General features: G+C 43.6%; 1 protein-coding gene across 1 annotated transcript in view; it reads right to left on the reverse strand.

Annotated features, from left to right (window-relative positions):
• The window catches only part of ITIH5 (inter-alpha-trypsin inhibitor heavy chain 5), a 264,445-nt gene that overhangs the window by 214,140 nt on the left and 31,159 nt on the right, over positions 1 to 19,146 (reverse strand). The window lies entirely within an intron of this gene.

Genomic DNA, 19,146 nt, shown 5'->3' on the forward strand with positions numbered 1-19,146 from the left:
TGCATGTTTAACATTTACATGCACAAAGCGGCAGGCACCGCGCGGTGCCTGCCGCTTTGTGCAAGTAAATGCTGGGGGGTACCATAGGTACCCCCCATGTGCACCCCCCACACGCCAACACCCTGGGGGCCCGCAACGGGCCCCCAAAATCAAAAATACACATGCTTTTCCATTGCGGAAAAACCGCCGCGGAAAAGCATGTTTACAAATGCTTCCTAATTTGGCTGGCGGTGTCTGATAGACACTGCCAGCCAAATGAGAGCTTTTCCGCCGCGGTTGTAATCCGACCGTGGCGGAAAAGCAGCGGACAGTAACCAAGACCCACCAGCCATCGTAATCGTGGGTCTTTGGTGAGTCCGCAGAGGATTTTCCGCCTCCTCCGGGCCGGAGGTGGCTTCCCCGGCCCGGAGGAGGCGGAAAATCCTCCATCATAACGAGGCCCTTACTTTGGCCATGTTATAGCAGAATGAACCCTTTGCACTTTTAAATAGTGCATTATAAAATGTACAATGAAAGATATTTATGAATTTACAGATTAATTGATTGCTAAATACAGCAATTATATATATATTACAAATAAGTATCTGTACCATCTTAAATAGATTATCTCCATACTGTTAGTCATTCATGAAAATGGCTAGCTTAATTTGCCCACGTTGGTCAAACAGAGATGCCACGCATTTCAGAAAGATTAGATTACTGATTAAGGGAGGAGTACAGCCAGCAGATCCTTTTGGACATGAACAGTTTGCTAAAGTCAGTGGGATGAGGTTGCGGCTACTCTGGCCTCAGTAATTTGCTATGGGGGACCTGGGGGGCCTGGGGGGCAGCCGAGCCGCGAGGTCTGCCCCCCGGGCAGTTTTGGGAGGGGGAAGGGGGGAAGAGCGAAAGTGCGGCCATTTTGCCGGATTGGGCTGCCTGGGGATAGCCCAAAGGCAGCCCAAAAATGACATCAGCAGCCCAAAGGGGTTAAGCAGGGTTTCCGTTCCTCCCAGCCACCATTTTAGGTACTGAGACCTGGTGGCTGGGAGCGGGATACTCTATTGGCAGGTTCCCTCGGCATTTGTTCTGGGGCCTTTTGAATGTATACTCTGGTTCGCTGCTAGTGATACGCAATGTATTTGTCAGAAAGCAGCCATTCATCCCTGCTTTTCTACACAGAAGGGGATTGTTTTATACAACACCACCAATAACGCTAGTAAACAAATTCTGACTTTTCTTATGAGCTGTAAAGGGAACTTAGTAGTAGAATCCTTCCCTTTATAAGGGCTGCCTCAGGCAAGGCATAATCCCCACCTCATCCTCCATCGCTACCTACACCAATACTATTAGTTAGACACCAAGGTGCAGCAATGATGCTAATGTCACAGAGATTTATAGACAGTGCACAATTCAATCCACTGCACTGCTTCAAAACAAACATTAAACATTGTGGTGAGTATCTCGGTAAAATGTGATACTGTGTGCAGGGAGAGATGTCTTTTTTATATCTAGTTTCTAGACAAAGACTCGGTCAGAGGCAACAACGCTAGATGTGTACTCAGGTCGCCCTTCATATGAAGAGACTTCCCATCAACCGACCTCATAAATGGCTGTAACTCCAACAGCCTTTATGTGACATTTTCTCCATGGAAGTCAAATGTGATTTGCTTATAAATCAACCAGTCCGAAAGGGAGACATATGCTGCTGCCCGAGGTCCCAGAATCTGAGGAGGCGCTCACATCAGATCTGACAGCTGCCACTGTTACTTTCATAACAATGACATTCATCTACTAAATATCTATAGTAGATTGCACACTCTCTGTGAGGGTTCCTTCAACATGGCTGCACTGCCGAACATAGGCAAGTAGAATGATGGGAGGACACACCCTCGCTCTTGCCACAGGTGCTTCATTTGAACGAGCAACAAAAGGACACACATGATTATATCAAGTCAAATGTCACATGCACGTGGGTGTCCTCCTTTATTAGCTTACCAAGGAGAGCTTCCTACAGTTTTACACAAGTGGAAGGGCAATCAGATATAGCCTGTGTCTATATTCCAGTAGTAGGGCGCCACCATCAAGGCACTTACTCGTAAAAAACCAGACTGCATCTGAATTCTTATTAATGAAGCAGTACTATTCCATCACGTAAAAACAGGCAGCTTCTGAAAACGTCACTTTAACAAATACTGCATCAGGATAGATTAATTGTAATTGTAATTGTAAAAATATTTGTAGAGCGCATGGCTACCCGTGGCCTCCCAGCGCTGTGGACTATTTGCTGTGAATGCTCTATTTAGCGTGATGGAAATAGCAGTGTTTTCAAACGTTTGCGGAAGACCAGATGGTCGTCTACCAGTCTAATATGGTCCGGCAGGGTATTCCACCCTTTGGAGGCAACATAGGAGAATCGTTGTCCGACGCTTCTGGTTTTCTGGATTTTGGGGATCGTTGCTAGGCGTTTTTTGCCAGAGTGCAAAGATCTATTAGGTAGGTAGGGGAGGATGGTTCCTTGTAATATAGGGGAGCATTTTGCGTTCAAGATCTTGTGGGTCACACAGAGGGTTTTGAACTGGATCCTCTTTGCCACTGGTAGCCAATGTAAGGTGGTTATGGCATTTCTGGCTGATTCTCTACAAGGGATGTCCATAAGAAGCCTAGCTGCACAATTTTGTACCGCCTGAAGGCTCCTTATTGTAGACTGGGGTGAGCCCGCATATAGGGCATTCGCGTAATCCAGGCGCAATAGTATTAGGGCCTGGACTACAAGTTTCTTGGACTCCCATGAAAGCAGTGGGAAGACTTTTCGCATCATCTTCATTAGTCCAAAGCAACATCCTGTGACTTTCTGTGCTTGGGCTTTCATACTGAGTTTATTATCTAGCCAGACACCGAGGGATTTGATTTTGTCTTTAGGGGTTGGAGCTTTGCCTAGACAGTTTAGCCAGAGGGTAGAGACCCCCATCGGGAATGGTTTATGGTTAATGAGTTCTCATTCATTTTGGAATTGAAATTCCATGACCTCACAGAGCTCAAAGAGTAAGGGGTCTTCATAAGGGCGTATTCATCCTAGATACTTTAATGCAGCCATTTATGAAGACTGGATTGACCAGAATACAAAGTAATTGTACTTATGTAAAACTCAACTGAGAAAACCAGGTTTTCATTTAATCTGTGTTTTAGGCGAACAAAAACAACCTATCAAGAAATGTATACAGAAGTTTAATATGCAGTTTAAATGTTTGACAGCACATAAATCAGAGTAATGAACAGAAGTTTTAGATCCTTGCTTGATGTGAAGTTTGGGATGCCAATAATTTTTTTGTATTCTCTACACAGGCTTTGATGATGCCAGGACTATTGTTTCTAATATATGCCATGTACTTAGAGTGAACGCTAAGTCAGCCCCTTGCTCATGATTAGACCGTATTTTTGTTTCTCTTGTGTCTGCTCTTCATTTGACGACTTTCCTCCCTATTCTTGCACTTACTGTCCCGTCCAAGAGCATTTAGGTCTCCCAGTATTCTGAGTGGAAGAACCATACAATTTCAATAATGTCTTCAATGGACTTATTCTTTTTTATGTATTACCACACAGTGGGGTAAACCTTTTCCTTGTTCTCTGCCTCACATAATTTGTTTTTAGGTTGAAGTCTGATTTGCTAAAGACATATTAGGGACGTTCAGAAAGCTGACCTAGAAATGCATTCCACCCATTGCTTATCATGTGGTTTGTAACTCATATTTTCTGGCTTTATTTGCTATAGGCTGTCCAGCTAGGGTTTGTCTGTCCTGTTGCCCAGATCGTGTATACTGTATTCTTTCATGAACTCAACTTCTATAGACAGGCCTTTAAATCTTGTCACATTTGCTGTGCATTCAAAGACACAGGTCAAACGTCAATCTCTCTCATCCAATGGAGCTTGGTGTTTACTTTTCTATCTCTGAGTTCAAAGTAAGAGAATTTATGTGACAATCCTGCTGAGTATACAAATAAGAGGAGAGGATGTAGGATGTTTTTATTTTCTAGCACACAAAAAAGAACTGTGCTGATGTTTCCGAATTTATCAGAATTAGTACCAATGATCCACTTTTTTAAAATTCAGAAGTGTGGTGGAAACAAATATTTAAATGCAATCAAAACACATCACTACACTAGGTGATGACATTTGCACACATTACCGTTTGTGTGCAGTAAAAAGAAAACATATTTCGGTGAAAATGTAATGGTAATTTCAAATGAACATATGGTATCTGTAATTGCAGAGCAGAGCACACCATGCATACTCCGCACTATGCCACTCCACTTCACGCTATCCCCCTGCACTCTGATACAAGCCACTCCATTCTACAGCACTCCATTCCACTCTACAACTTGCCACTCTACGCCTCTCCACCCTAAGACACTGTACGACATGCCACACACATCTACACCACTCACTCCATGATACAACATGCCACTCCACTCTACATTCCTCCACTCACCCCACTCCACTCCACTCTACCCCACTCCAATGTACCCCAGTCTACCCCACACCACTTCACTTGGCTACAATTTACCCCAATCTACTCCACTCCACCTAATTCACCCAACTCCAAACTACCCTGCCCCAATGTACCCACCCCACCTCAAAGTACCCCACCCAAACTCAATCTACCCCACTCTAATACAATATACCCCAGTCCACTTCAATATACCCAAATCCACTCAACTATGATCCAATCTACAGCACACCAATCCAATTACCCCACCCCACTCCAATCTACTCAGCTCTAATTCACTACAATCTACCTCACTCAACTCAATCTAACCCAATCAACCCCACTCCACTCAAAGCTACCCCACTTTGCTCCTATCTACCCCAGACTACCCCACTCCACTCCAATCTACCGCACTCCAATTTAACTCACTCTGCCCCACTCTAATCTATCCCAGTTGAACCCACTCCATTTCAATCTACCCAACTCCACTCCAATCTACCACACTCCACTCTCCTCCAATGCACAATTAATCCCACTCCATTCCAAATCACCCCACTCCACTGCAATCTATCTAACTACTCTCCACTCTAATTTGGCACACTCCATTCCAATCTACCCCACTCCAATCTACCGCAATCTACCTCACTCCACACTAACGAAATATATCCCACTCCACTTCAATCTACCACACTCCAATCCACACAATCTACCCCACTCCACCCAACCCCACTCTAATCTTAATTACAAAAAGGGTCAATTAAGCACTATCCTGCAAGCATTGTCAAAAATAACCTGTTAGTCACAACAATTTTTTTAAACCAAAACAGTCATAATATATGCATGCTTCATCAAAGATATTCTTCTTAAGACAAGATGATCAAGCCGAGGTCTTTTTGCATATGATTTTCAATTTATTAACAAACGTCAAAGAAACAGCCAACACATGTTTTGTCTGTACAGAGTCCGTACCAAGACTTTCTCAAGGCTCAATGGATGGGTAGATCACTGTAGAGTGTGGACTTAGTGATGGGCACGAAAAAATGTTATATCGTCCCAGACCCAAATAATAATAATGTCCCGGAGCACAACTATCAGTTGTCGTTGGAGAAGGGTATCTTTAAGCAGTGAACGGATAAAGTAATTATGGAGCAACTCTCAGATGCCGCTGGAGGAGGATACCTCTAAGCAGTGGCCGAATATAGTAATAACGATGTATCTCCGCTATCTTTGAAGATGTAGATAAGATAAAGACCAGCGTATTGGCATCAATAATCCTGATTCCTAGTTATTTGCCCGTCCGGCATCATAAAGGACGATAAGTTTGCTGCTAGCAGTTGTGGCAGTCATGTCTATCTGTAAGACGCCACAACCGCAATCCAGAGTTGTGGCAGTCTGCACGCATGATAAAGCGACTAATATGCTTGCAGGATAGTGCTTAATTGACCCTTTTGCTTCGGCAGGTCCTCTAGATCTGCTTCATTCACCCTTGGTAGGTAGTGACGGTGGTCTCCCTAGCACTCCGACTCTATTTCCAATATTTTTAATAATTACGTGCCCCAAATAACTATTTCATTGACACTTATGTGAATGTGCGGTTATTCCCTCCCAGGGAACACCACTACCAATTCTTTTTCCCTCTCTAATCTACCCCACTCCACTCTCCCACACACCACTCAACCTAAATCTACCTCACTCCACTTCATCCGTTCTAATCCACTCCAAATTCCCACACTCCACTCAAATCAACGCTACTCCTTCTCCAATCTAACCAAGCCCACCCCAATTCACCCCATTCCATCCCAGTCTAAACTACTCAACTCACTCCAAAATGCCCCCCCAATCTACCCTACTTCAATCTACCCCTCAGCAATCTATCCCACCCCAATCTACCACTATCTACTCCACTCAAACGTACACCACTCCACTCTATTCTATCCCACTCTACCCCAATTTACCCTACTCCACTCACTCCACCTCCCCCTACTGCTATCTACCCCACTCCACTCTACCTCACTCCAATCCAACTCACTCTACTTAATTTACCTCACTCCATCGACCCCACTCCAAACAACCCCATTTCAATCATCCCACTTCAATCTATCCCACTCCAATCTAGCCCACTCCATTCCAATATACCCTACTCCAACCTAATAAATCTACCCCGCCCTACCCTAATCTACCTTACTTCCCTCCTCTCCAATCTACCTCAATCCACTCCATTCTTTCCCAATCTATTCAACTCTACACAACCCCATTCCAATCTACCCCACTCCACTCTACCCCGCTCTACCCATTCCGATCCACCCAATCTACCCCACTCCACTCTATCTCAATCTATCACACTCCATTTCACTCTAACCAATCTACCACATGCATCCCAAATCTACCCTACTCCAGTCCAATCTAACCCACTCTAACCCAATCCACCCCACTCCATCCCACTCAATCTACCCAACCCAACTCTACCCCAAACTACCTTCCTCCAATCTACCCATTCCAAACAACCTCACTCCAATCTACCTCACTCCAGTCTTCCCTACCCTAACCTAACCTACCCCACACCAGTGCACCCCACCCCATCCCAGTGTACCCTTCACCACTCCCATTCCACTCCAATCTACCCCACTCCACTTTACCATACACCAAACTACCCCACTTCTATCTATCTCTCTCCAATCTACCACCCTTCACTCCAATCTACACTATCATAATACACCCAGTCTGTCCCACTCCAATCTACCCTGCTCCACTCTACCCACTCCACACTAAATTACTCCAGTCCAAACTACTGCTTTCCATTCATATCTACCTCACCCCACCCCAATCTACCCCACCACACTCCAATCTGCCCCACTCCAATCTACCCTAATTCAATCTACCCCTCCCCAATCCCCCACACCCCAATCTACCACTATGTACTCAACTCCAATCTAGGCCACTACACTCCAAACTATCACACTCTACCCCAATCTAGTCCACTCCACCCACTGCAATCCACCCAACCCCACTCTACACAATCTACTCCACTCCAATCCACCCACTCCACCCCAAGCTACCCCACTCCACTCCAATATATCCCACCCCCTTCACTCAAATCAACCTCACTCCAAACTACCCCACTCCAATCATCCCTCTTCAATATATCCCACTCCAATCTACCCACTCCATTCCAATCAACCCTACTCTAACCCACCAAATCTGCCCCACACCACTCCACACTAATCTACCCCACTCCTCCTCTCTAGTCTATCCTACTCCACTCCTCTCTTCCCCAGTCTGTCTCACTCAACTCCAATCTGGACTCCACTCCAATCTTTTCAACTCTATGCCACCACACTCTGCCCCAAGCTCTGCTCCAATCTATCATACTCCATTCCACTCTATCCAATCTACCCCACTCCACTTAAATCTTCCACATGCCACCCAAATCTACCCTCCAATCTATACTCCAATCTAAAACAATCTCTGCCCAATTCACCTCATCCCACTCTAATCTACCCAACCCCACCCCACTCCACCCCAAACTACTATGCTCCAGTCTACCCCTTCCAAACTGCCCCACTCAAATCTACACTAATCTACTCCATTTCAATCTTCTTCAATCTACTCTACCCCACCCTAACCCAATCTACTCCACTCCACCCAACCCCAGTTTACCCAACACCACTCAAACCAACTTCACTCCTATCAACCCCACTCCACTCCAATCTGCCCACTTAAAACTGCTCCACTCCTACCAATCTCACTTCAATCTACCTCACTCCACTCCAATTAACCCCACTTCACTCTAATCTATACTACCATAATCCATCCCACTCCAATATATCCTGATCCAATCTACCCAACTTCACCCTAATGTACCCCACTCCATTCCAAACCACTTCTCTCTCCTTGTGTCTACCCCATTCCACCCCAATCTACCCTATTCCACTGCACTCCACCCTTCCCCAATCTAACCCACTTCATTCCAATCTACTCCAATATATGTCACTCCACCCCGATTTACCACACTCCATTCTACTCTACTTCAATATACACCATGCCAGTCCAATCTACCCCACTCCACCCCAATCTACTCCACTTCACTCCAATCTACCCCAATACACCCCACTTACTCTTCCCCAATATATCTCACTCCATTCTACTCCAATCTATCCCAATCTACTCCACTTCAATATACTCCATCCCACTCCAATCTCCCCACCTCCAAACTACCCTAATCTACCCCCACTCCACTCTAATCTACGAGCTGAGACTTATTGGCGTTTGCCAATGCTTTTTCAATGACAGCCGACAGCTGCTACCGGTCACCTACGTGTTTCATTCTTACTTGCCTGCTCTCTGTCCTGCACCCCTGCTATGTGTTTGTTTATTTATCTATGCCTGGCAACAGCTGGAGATGCACATTTTGATTTTTCTCTTACTTTTAATTACTCTGCTAATGTGGCTCTCTTCTGTAAAAAATAAAAATGGCCACTGTGCATCTGATGCACGCGCCAATGTGGGTAGCAAAGCATAGGTGCATATGCCACAGAGGGAACATATAAGCATTGGCGCCGGCAGCTATCTTGGAATGGGTTTTCATTTCAAGAACTCCATTGTAGGATGGCATGTGTTCACATCCTTTATAACACATGCATTCAAATGTGAATTGCAAAAAGCATTTGCAAAGTCAAACACTTGTGTTTTTATCTATGAACAGTTAGCTTTGCCAATGCCAAAGAATTTTTGGGGAAGCAAGTCCTGGACTTGTGGGGGAGAGTGGCAGGCATATTTTAATCTGTTCAATGGTGAGAGTACGGTAGGTGCCTAACACATGTCTTCTATACTCCAACGCAGCTGATCGGTGGGGTCAGCACAAAATTCTTTTGTGAGAGGCAACCTTAAAAAAACATTATTAATGGGCAGATATCAAAATGGGGTATTTTCAACCTAATTTAAAAGCCAAAAACAGATGTGCTACGCAGCCGCGGCCCGTGCAGGTAAGAGTGGTCGGGTGGGGCTGGGGGGAAATTCGCCAGACGACCATGAGGGAAAATTAAATAAATAATTAATTTACCCTCATCTGACGAAATTCTCCCACCACCATCACCCCGCCCACCGCCCCACTGCTCTTAACTGCACGGGCCGTGGCTGGTGTTATGAATCACAAAGACAGACTTGTGCTGGAGTGTCCTGGGCACTTACTACCACACCCTGCCTGGCAGTATTTGCCTTTGTAAACCAGTGTCCAAGCAGTAATAAAGTACAAAATAGATACAAATGTAATGTCTACACTTTATGTACCTATTTTCATATTCACTGGTAATAGTCGTATGCAAAAGCATATCTTCTAACTAGAGAAAATGTTATTCGTATTACGCAATTTTTACACCATTAAACATCATGTGCGTCTTAACCCATTACATTCATGTACAAACACATTTTTCTATAGACACAGAATGGATTAAACCCTTTGATACATCACGCCTTTCATTTGGTATCAATTGGTTAAGTAATGACCATTAAAAGAGATTCCTGTTCCTTCTTTTTTTTATCAAAATGTTTCTATTGAAAATTCTATAACTAACATATTAGAATGATATTTTAGAGAGTTCTGGACCACCATTAAAATGTAGTTATTTATTTCCAATAGCAGCTAGAACTTTTCAAACCACGGCTCCTCCCACCTCCTCTCGTGCACTCTGCGGTTTCTTGCAGCAGCCTGCCTGGTACGTCCCATGACGCTAAGGACCACGGTTCTGCCCGCAACACCTCCCTCCTTCTCTCAGGCATGCTGCGGATCGATGTAGCACGCACTACTATATCTGTAGCGTGTCGTGTACATCGCAGTTCCAGTTTTGGGAATGAGATTCTCTGTATAACGCTCTGCTTGAGCCCAGTTTCTCTCACCTCAGGCTTGGGGGGTAATTTTAACGAACACTCCAAGGTCATTCTCCTTTATGGGGGGGGGGGGCATCATCCTGCTTGTCTCCTTCCCATGATTCCACAGCCTTGCTCCCAGAATGTCTTGGGAAAGGTTTTTGACCTTATCTATCTGTTTCACCACTATTTCCTTTTCCAAGATGGTGTCTGTTCCCTTTGTGCCACACCTCTTCCTGTCTGTGGGTGTATAATGGGCTGAACCTTTAATTTCATTGGGTTGCAACACGCCATGCTCCTGCTGGTGTGTTCTCGCTCATGTTGGTGCTTCTTTGCTCCAGATTGATGTATCTTAATTCCTGTTGGCGCTCCCTGTTCCTGTTTGGATTCCTTTGGCACCTTTGTTTTTGCCTGGGGTTTCCTGTCTCCCAGTCTGATTCTTCCTCACAGGTATATTCTGCCTTCACCCCAGGCTTTCTTCTATAGCCACCTGCAGCAAGAGATTTTTTCCCTTTGGTTTTTCCTCTTTGGCACTCCTTTTGGAAGGCACAGCCTACTCTGGTATTACACTGTCAGCATCACTGTGGCTACCGGAAAGGGTCACCCTTATCTCGGACAGCCGAGAACCTCCAAGAACCACAATCAGAAACCATCCCAGTGCCCAAAGTTGGAAGAGAAGTTCCTAACATTACACTTTTCGAACCGGACTATGCTGGCCCACCAGGTGCTAGTGCTCAGCATCTCTAAGTGTCAGACACAAGACGGCACACCGAGCAGCACTCTCTATCTGGCAAGGCATGGAGAGGTCTTGTACAATATGGATAGGCCTCCACAGGACCTGAAGCACTGTTCTCCAGCTGCTGATATCGCCTGAGTTTAGAGTTCAGATGACTTGAGCCTGAAGGAATGCCTTGGAAGTAGAATAGGATCACCTCCTCTCCTGGGAGGTAAGTAGTGGAGAATGGTTGGGGGAGGGGAGGGTCTGATAGTTGAATGTCTGTGGATGTGTGAGCATGTGTGAGTGAATGTGTGACTGACCTTTTGAGTGCCTATGTGAGCACATACTGGGCATTAGTGTGCCTTATCCTTCCAAATGTGTGCCTATCTGGCTCCTGAATGACTATATCACATGAAAACAGAGCCGCACATTGATTGCATCTAGCAGAAATAAAAAAAAAGTGGTTTCCCCAGTAACTAGTATTTTATTTATAGAGACAACAGACAGGGGCAGTGTACAGTGCACTATAGACAGTGTGATAGGACAGCAAGTAAGTACAATGTTTCGGCTAAAAAGCAATAGGTTTTTGTGATAAATTGCGTTATTGGTTGAGGTGGTGAAAGCCCCACTCAGGCAACAACTGCAATCCTTGTCAGGCCAAACCACAAAAGTCACTAAATTAACCCATGCTTAACCCTTTGGTAGCTTGGCACAAAAACAGGCAGGCTTAACTTAGAGGCAAATTGTAAAGTATTTATGCAGCACACAAATAGTAATAAAGAACTCAAAACATAACAGAAGAAAAATCCCAACCCAATCCAGAACAAAAGAGTCAGAATGTATAAACATTTGACACCAAAAAAGGGAAAAATCCAACCAGTAGAACCAGAGATGTGCAATTTCAAAGATTCAGGTAATTATTGAACCTAAAAGCACAAAGCGACACTTGCGGTCAACTTGTTGTGCTAGACTGGGGCAAAGTCACAAGCTCAGGTTGAGCACGACAGAGTGTGTGCCTGATATAGGGTCCAAGATAGACCCAATGACAAAGTTACCTTCTAAAAGTCAGGCTCAAAGAGTGCAGTTGACAGTGGAGGAGGTCACCAGGAGTTGAGTGAGCATTGCAGATGGTTGTCGCTGTAGCGCAAAGAGCAAGCCTGGCACCACAGATTTTTGTCGCTTTAGCGTAAAGATCCAGTTGGGCGTCGCGGACGCTGGATGCTGGAACATACCTTTAGTGGTCACCGCGGGATGTTCATTCTGTAGCGTGAAGTGCAATTAGTGCATTGCCAGTCGTCACTGTTGGTCGCTTTAGCAGGTTCACCAGAGCTTTGCATTGCCGGTCATCACGATTGGAAAAAACTTGATGGGAACAGGCCTGTTTGCTATCATGAACACCCTAAAACTTCAGGATTTCTCCTTTTCTTCCCAGAAGAGCTCTACTGATGATGCCAGCCAAGGGGTATAGGACCTGGGAAGGCGCCTCTTGGGATTAGGAACTCAATCTAGCAGAAGCCAGCAAGGCTCAGAGAGGTCAAGGTGCAGATCCAGTGCTGCAGGTCTGCTGGGCAGTTGCAGGGAGGACTCTTAAGTTTGTTGTGCCCCCTATAGCTCAGAACAGGAGGTCAGGAACCTGACCGTTGGAGTCGCTCTGATAGTCCTGCAGCCAAGTGGCAAGGCAGGCCTCAAGCAGATGGGAAGTCCTTTGGGGTTACAAGGCAAGTTGCAAGCATCAGGGCAATCCTCTGGCAGCAGCAGGGCAGACCTCCGAGGTACAAAGCAGGCAGCAAGCAGCAGTGCAGTTCTCCGAAGTACAATGCAATCCTTCTGAGGAGCTCTGTATGTCCAAGAGTGAAATGAAGATTTGGTCTGAGGGTCCAATATTTATACCTAGTTCCAGACTTGAAATGGGAGACACCTTTAGACTGCTTCCCACGACTGGTTCTGAGTCTCCTGCCTCCTCTGCTCAAGCTTCAAGAGGTCTAGTGTGACAAAGGACTGCTGTCAAGTTCTTTGTGAGTGTGCTTGAGGCTGCCCCTTTGAAATGTAAGTGGGGAAGGGAACAACTCATTCTAACACCTATTGCCCCTTTGTCTCACTGTCTGAGAGGAATTTAAAAAAGGCCAACTGCCACTCCAATCATAGTCAAGGGACTGCAGCCATCAAATGGTTAGGACAACAAAATGCCAACTTTCTAGAAGTGTCATTTTCAGAATTGGAACTTAAAAACCAATTTGACCATTAAAGAGGGTTCTACATTACAATTCATCTGAGTATAAACATGCCTGCTTTCAGTCAAAAGTTATTACTTATTGAATGAAGTGAGGTAACATAATATTTTCCCATGGAAGACGTAAGCCTTGTAGAAGTGAAAAATTAATTTAAGAGTTTTTACTAAAAATTACCTGTCCAACTTGTTAAGCACACTGCACTCTGCCGTACAGGCTGTTTAGGTCCTACCTTTATTTGTGACTTCTATGTATTAAATAAGAAAGATTAGGCCTGGCAAAGGGTTTATTTTGCCAGGTAGAATTGGCAATTTATAACTGTGCACAGTCTGCAATGGCAGGCCTGAGACATGTTTTAAAAGGCTTCTTGAGTGGGTGACACAATAAGTGCTGCAGGCCTACGGGTATTATTTAATTTACAGGCCCTGGGTATAAGTTGTACCGCTTAACTAGGGACTTATAAGTAAGTTAACTATACCAATCAGGTATAGGTCAATTTTACCATGGTTTAAGGAGTGAGCCCAATCACCTTAGCACTGATTATCAGTGGTAAGGTGCACAGAGTTCAAAAGCCAACAAAAATTCAATTTCGTCAAATGAGGTGAATAGGTAAAATGTTTGAGGGAAGACCACACCAAAGGCTGTCAGGTCAAATAGTGTTGAGTAACTGTTATTCAACTGACATTCCCATTTAATGTCTACGTGGAGTTTGTTGATTTAGCATAACTAAATTTGCCACCTCTTCTTGCCCTATCACTAAAGCATTTTTTCACTAAGCTCAGCTACCTGCATAGAGTTTCATCACAGAGGTGTGCCCGCAGAATATCGAGGTTCGAATCTTGATGGCACCAAATGTTATGGATACAATATAGAAGGACAAAATATCAAGAGATAAAAAAAGTATAGATTTTCATTATCTAACTCCTCATATATGTATCTTGGTGATATATAAATAACTCCAAGGTGCCCAAATGAGGAGTTCACAGTAGTAAATTTATACTTCCTCTAAATGCTCTTACATTTTGATATTTTGTACCTCAATATTCTGTCTACAATATTAGTGTATTCCTAGCCTTAGTATTCTACACTGCAATCAATAAAGAGAACAATCTTGGTCACTGGCTTGGTTCCCATATCAGTTTCTTTATTTGGTAATACAGTGGTAAACATGGTCAAGCTTGGTCTCAGAAACATAATTGAATGTAAATATTGTTTGCCTTTGCGTTAGTGGTGGCAAACCAGAGTGGAAGCAAGAGTCTGGCTTGGATCCGAGATCCAAAGCATGCACTATCAACAAATTTGGCATACAAATGATATCTCAAACACCCTGTAAACACATGATGAAAACTCTTTCAGATACAAATAGTTTATTCCTTCAACACTTGTGTTTCAGTCTAGTAGATTAGCTTGTATAACTAGTGTTGTATTGTGGCAACTACTTGAGTCAGGAATAGATTATAGAATGTGGAATGTAGAATGTTTGAGTATAGACTGGGAGGAATCTTCCTTGACAGTTGATGCTGAACTAGCCAGGGTTGGTCTGAATGTATAGTACTGTATAAACCATCTTATTTTGTTATCACATCGTAGAGGAGGTGAGTTCTTTTAGTGTCAATGAGGATGGAAAGGTGTGCTTAAGGGACCAATCTTATGTATAGATGCTGGAGGCAAGTGAAAGTTATTTCATGATGAAGAGCGGAACTGAGTATAAAGGGCAAGTTTTGGACGGACGGGCAGCGCTGAAAGAAGTGAAGTGAGCGATTAAAAGACAATAAGAAGCTGGAGTCGAAATTTGTGAGATTTCATTCTAGTGTGTGCTCTGGATATTTGTAATTGAAGTGCGAACACTAAGCTGTGGCGCATGAGCATTGCAACGGCATCTCATGTGAGATGCTCATAAGCTGGCAGGAGGAGGTCTCCAATGTGATCTATCATGTGCACTTCCTAAACAAGTTGGCCTGTGGAGGCGGTGATACGCATGTGAGCAACACTACAGGTTGTGAGTGGAGCTCGTGCATTGGAGAACGTGGCAGCAGAGAAGTCCGCGAGGCAAGCACGAGACTTGAGGAACGCGGCAGCTGTGAATTTAGTGCGTCAGGGTTTGTATAGGCTGCAGCAAGGCTTTGAAAGAAAAATTATAATAAAATATATATAATACTAATAATGAAAAGAAGCAAATCTAAAAATCAGCAAAGTTGGAGTTAGATGAGAAAAATTGGGATCTGATGCACTGGAAGTGTTGCATCTGCCAGTTTTCGTGTCTACTGCCTTAATTGGTTGGTGAGATTGATTCTTCAAGGCAGCTGTATTGGACAAGAAAGAACATGAAGGGGCAAGAAATAAAAAACAGGTAGATCTGTGTGGTTTGCTTTTTATTTTAGGAGGAAGGATCTGTGTGCTAACGTGAAGAGAGAAAATATTGGGATGACGGTGACTACTTTTGTTATATGCGTTTGTTATGTTTTAGACACCGGCAGCTACGTTTGTTGTTTTAATTGTTTTTTAACAGACATTAGTATTGTGTAAAGAAGTAATTTAGGCAGTCAGTATGCAATCTGTTGTTCCTCAACTATATTCCTGGCTACTCCAAGGGAACCTGTGATGCCTTGGGAACATTGATGTGATACCTTTTGAAGCAATGAGGGACATTTTCGTAGCTAAAAGGAAGTTAGCTATATTAAAGCATAGTTTGGGGGTGGACAGAAGGAAGGTATAGAAAGCCTTGACAAATAGAGTGCAACGTAATGTAGAGAATGAGTCGGATATGGAAGAAAAAGTGGATGATGAATATGTTTTGGCAATGAAAGTACTGTAGGAAAAATATGGGAAGAAATTAAGGTGGTTGTGGAGTGACACAAATGTTTTTTGTGGCGCAGTTGCCTAATGAAACATTGGCCCACTACATAGTGGCATTGCGAACTCTAGCAGCCATGTTTAAATTTAGGAATTTGCATGATGAAATTATTAGAGAGCATCTGATAAATCATACACCTAACATGAAATTTCATGAACAATTGTTAAGTTTGAAAGAGCCATAACTAGAAAAGTCCATTGTTGTTGCTAAGCAGATTGAAAACACTTTTAGTTATGTGGAGGAATGAAAAAACAATGAGTGTAGACAAGGAAGTAAAGTTAGGTCTTCAGAAATAGCTATTCCAGTGTCGGACAAGTTCAAAAAGTGAAGTAAGAATTATAGAGCAAGAGGTTGGGGAGCTCAAAAAAGACTGCCCTGCAATGAAAATGAAATGTTTCAAATGTAAAAAAGTGGGACATTTTTCAAGAGGCTGTAGTCAAGGAAAAATGGATTCCAAACTTAGTGTGAACATGTAACTGGGAAGGGGCATAGAGGAAGAAGATCAAGCTGGATGTGTGCCAGATGAAAATGTAGATCTGTTACTGCTGTCTTAAAAATTGGAACAAAAAAGAAGTGAAAGAGGTTAACAACATGAATGGACCGTATCTTCCACCAAAGTGTGTAGTCAAGATTGATGGGGTGGAAGTGAACATGCAAACTGATTCATAATCGCCATAAACCCTACTTATCAAGGAAACTTGGGTGGGTAAAAAAAGAACTGATGAGTACAAATGTGGAGTTAGTGGGATAAGGCGGAGGAAAGTTACCTGTATTCGGGTATTTTCAAACCCTACTTAGTTTTAAAGGAAGGGAGGACCCAAGTAGGATATTTGTAGTGGAGAAAGGAATGGTTGTGTTGGCTTTGCCTGAGCAACGTGCTTTGGGAATAGTGCTGGACCACAATAAAAGTGAGCAGGTGTAAGTGTTAAATGAGGATGAAGCTGGAAGATGGGTCAAAGAGTTTCCGGCGTTGTTTGGATAAAAGTTAGGATGTTTGAAAAGGTTTGTACATACAATAATTTTGCAAAAATTGAGCGATTGCTAAGATGAATAAAGCTCAGTGTACCCATTTTGTTAAAATGTGCAATGAAAGAAGAATTAAGCAGTTTGTTGGAGAATGGTATTATTGCACACAATGAAGAGTCGGAATGGATGAGTTCAGTGGTGATAGCTCGCAAACCAAATGGAAAAATCAGTATGCGTTTGAATCTCAGAGATTTCAATAGCAGTAGTAGTAGTATGAGCTTTATTCGATATAAAAATATCATAAAAGCATTTACAGGTTAAAAGAAATTCCAATGATAAAAAGACATACAAAATAAAATTATGTCATACATCATAGTAAACATTATCGAACAATAAGAATCCATATATTTGGGTGTGAAACAATAAAATGAAAGAGATATTAACTATTTTTTCTATCTACAATGAAGGATCAAAACCCTGAAAATTTCATTATATGTCATACTACACATTCGGAATTTTTTTTTTAAAGCAGATCTTTTAAAAAAAAGGGAGATGTAACCAGAAGGGAGTGGGCCAATATTTCATACTAGCGATACTACTTCAGAACCACCAGGCTGGTATACTGTACAGTTTACTCGTTAAGGCATAGGCTTGATTTGTTTAGCAGCCAGAAATTTCTGTGTTGCTTTGACCTAACACTTCTTTCCTACGATCCTTTTCCGTGTTAGCCAAACGCTACCCAGAAACTTGTCCACTCCGCAGATCATTAATGATGATGATGTGTCAGTTCTCAAAATGCGGAGTGCTGCGCGGTGATTCATTGGGCCTAGTATTTTACACACCGGTTTAAACCATTTGGCTCTGGCCATACTTTAGGCCGAGCAGGCAAAGAAAAGGTGAGCAATAGACTCATTGTGATAGCCACAACCTGGGCAGGGCACAGATGGCGAATTGGGCCCCTTCCAAACAGCTGTCACACTGTTAATGTGGAGAGTCCCTAGTCTCATCTTAATGTACAGGGTCCTGTCCCTAGGGATCTGTATAAGATCTAGATACGGTTCCAGACTACAAGTGATTTTATGATCAAAAAACCCCTCTGTCAATTTTCCTAGTTTGGGGTTTAAAAGGTCTTGTGTCTGTACCCAATCCCAGTATGCTCTTTTCAGATCTAGCTTTGAGGGAGGGACCTGGGTAACCCAGGCCTCTTTTAATCCCATGTTGGATATGAGCTGGCAGAGATCGACTAGCCATTTAATTCTGTTCCCAGAGTCAGCTAGAACCAATTCATTAAGGGCATCCCCATAGTTGGACAACTCGGGAGTGCTTCTTATGCATGCCCAAAATAGCAGGGGGCGCAAACGGGCAATGTCCTGTATGGAACGTTTTCCCATATCATAGAATAAGGGTTTCAGTGGGGTAGATAAAGGAAGGGAAGTAAGGTCTCTCAAGAACTTATTTTTGGATCAGGCAAGCTCACTAACGTTCTCGAAGCACCACAATTCGGCCCTATACAGGACCGAAGGAAGCGCCTTGCCTTCATATACCGCAAGAGCCAGGGCTACTGGCCTGCTCACTGACTTGCGTTGTTCCCTAGCAATAGCTCCTGACACCCGCTTGTGGCTTAGGAGCATTTTGGCTAGATGGGGACCCCACCTCATATTCTTAGAGACGCGGACTCCCAAGTAGTCAAAGGAATCAACACTGTCCAGAGGGGAGTCATTCAGGGTAATGCCATTTCTAAAACGTTTAGAGGGGTTGATTGTCATTAATTTAGTTTTGTTAGTATTAATTGTCAACCCCCAAGCTTTACAAAAAAGGCCAAACCTATTCAAAAGCTTCTGAAGTCTGCCCGGTGTTTTGGATAGCAGAAGTGTATCGTTGGCGAACAGGAGGGTTTGTGTCTTCTCACCCGCCAAGGTGGGAGCGCCTGCTAGTTCCTGCCTAATGTAATCAACCACCACCGGATTGGTGTCAGTACAACGCGATGTATTACAACGCGTTCCGTTACAACGCGTTTTTTACATCGCAAATACCATTACAATGCATGCCATT

The sequence above is a fragment of the Lissotriton vulgaris genome, chromosome 1_1 (genome assembly GCF_964263255.1).
Source record: "Lissotriton vulgaris chromosome 1_1, aLisVul1.2, whole genome shotgun sequence".
NCBI classification, from domain to species: Eukaryota; Metazoa; Chordata; class Amphibia; order Caudata; family Salamandridae; genus Lissotriton; species Lissotriton vulgaris.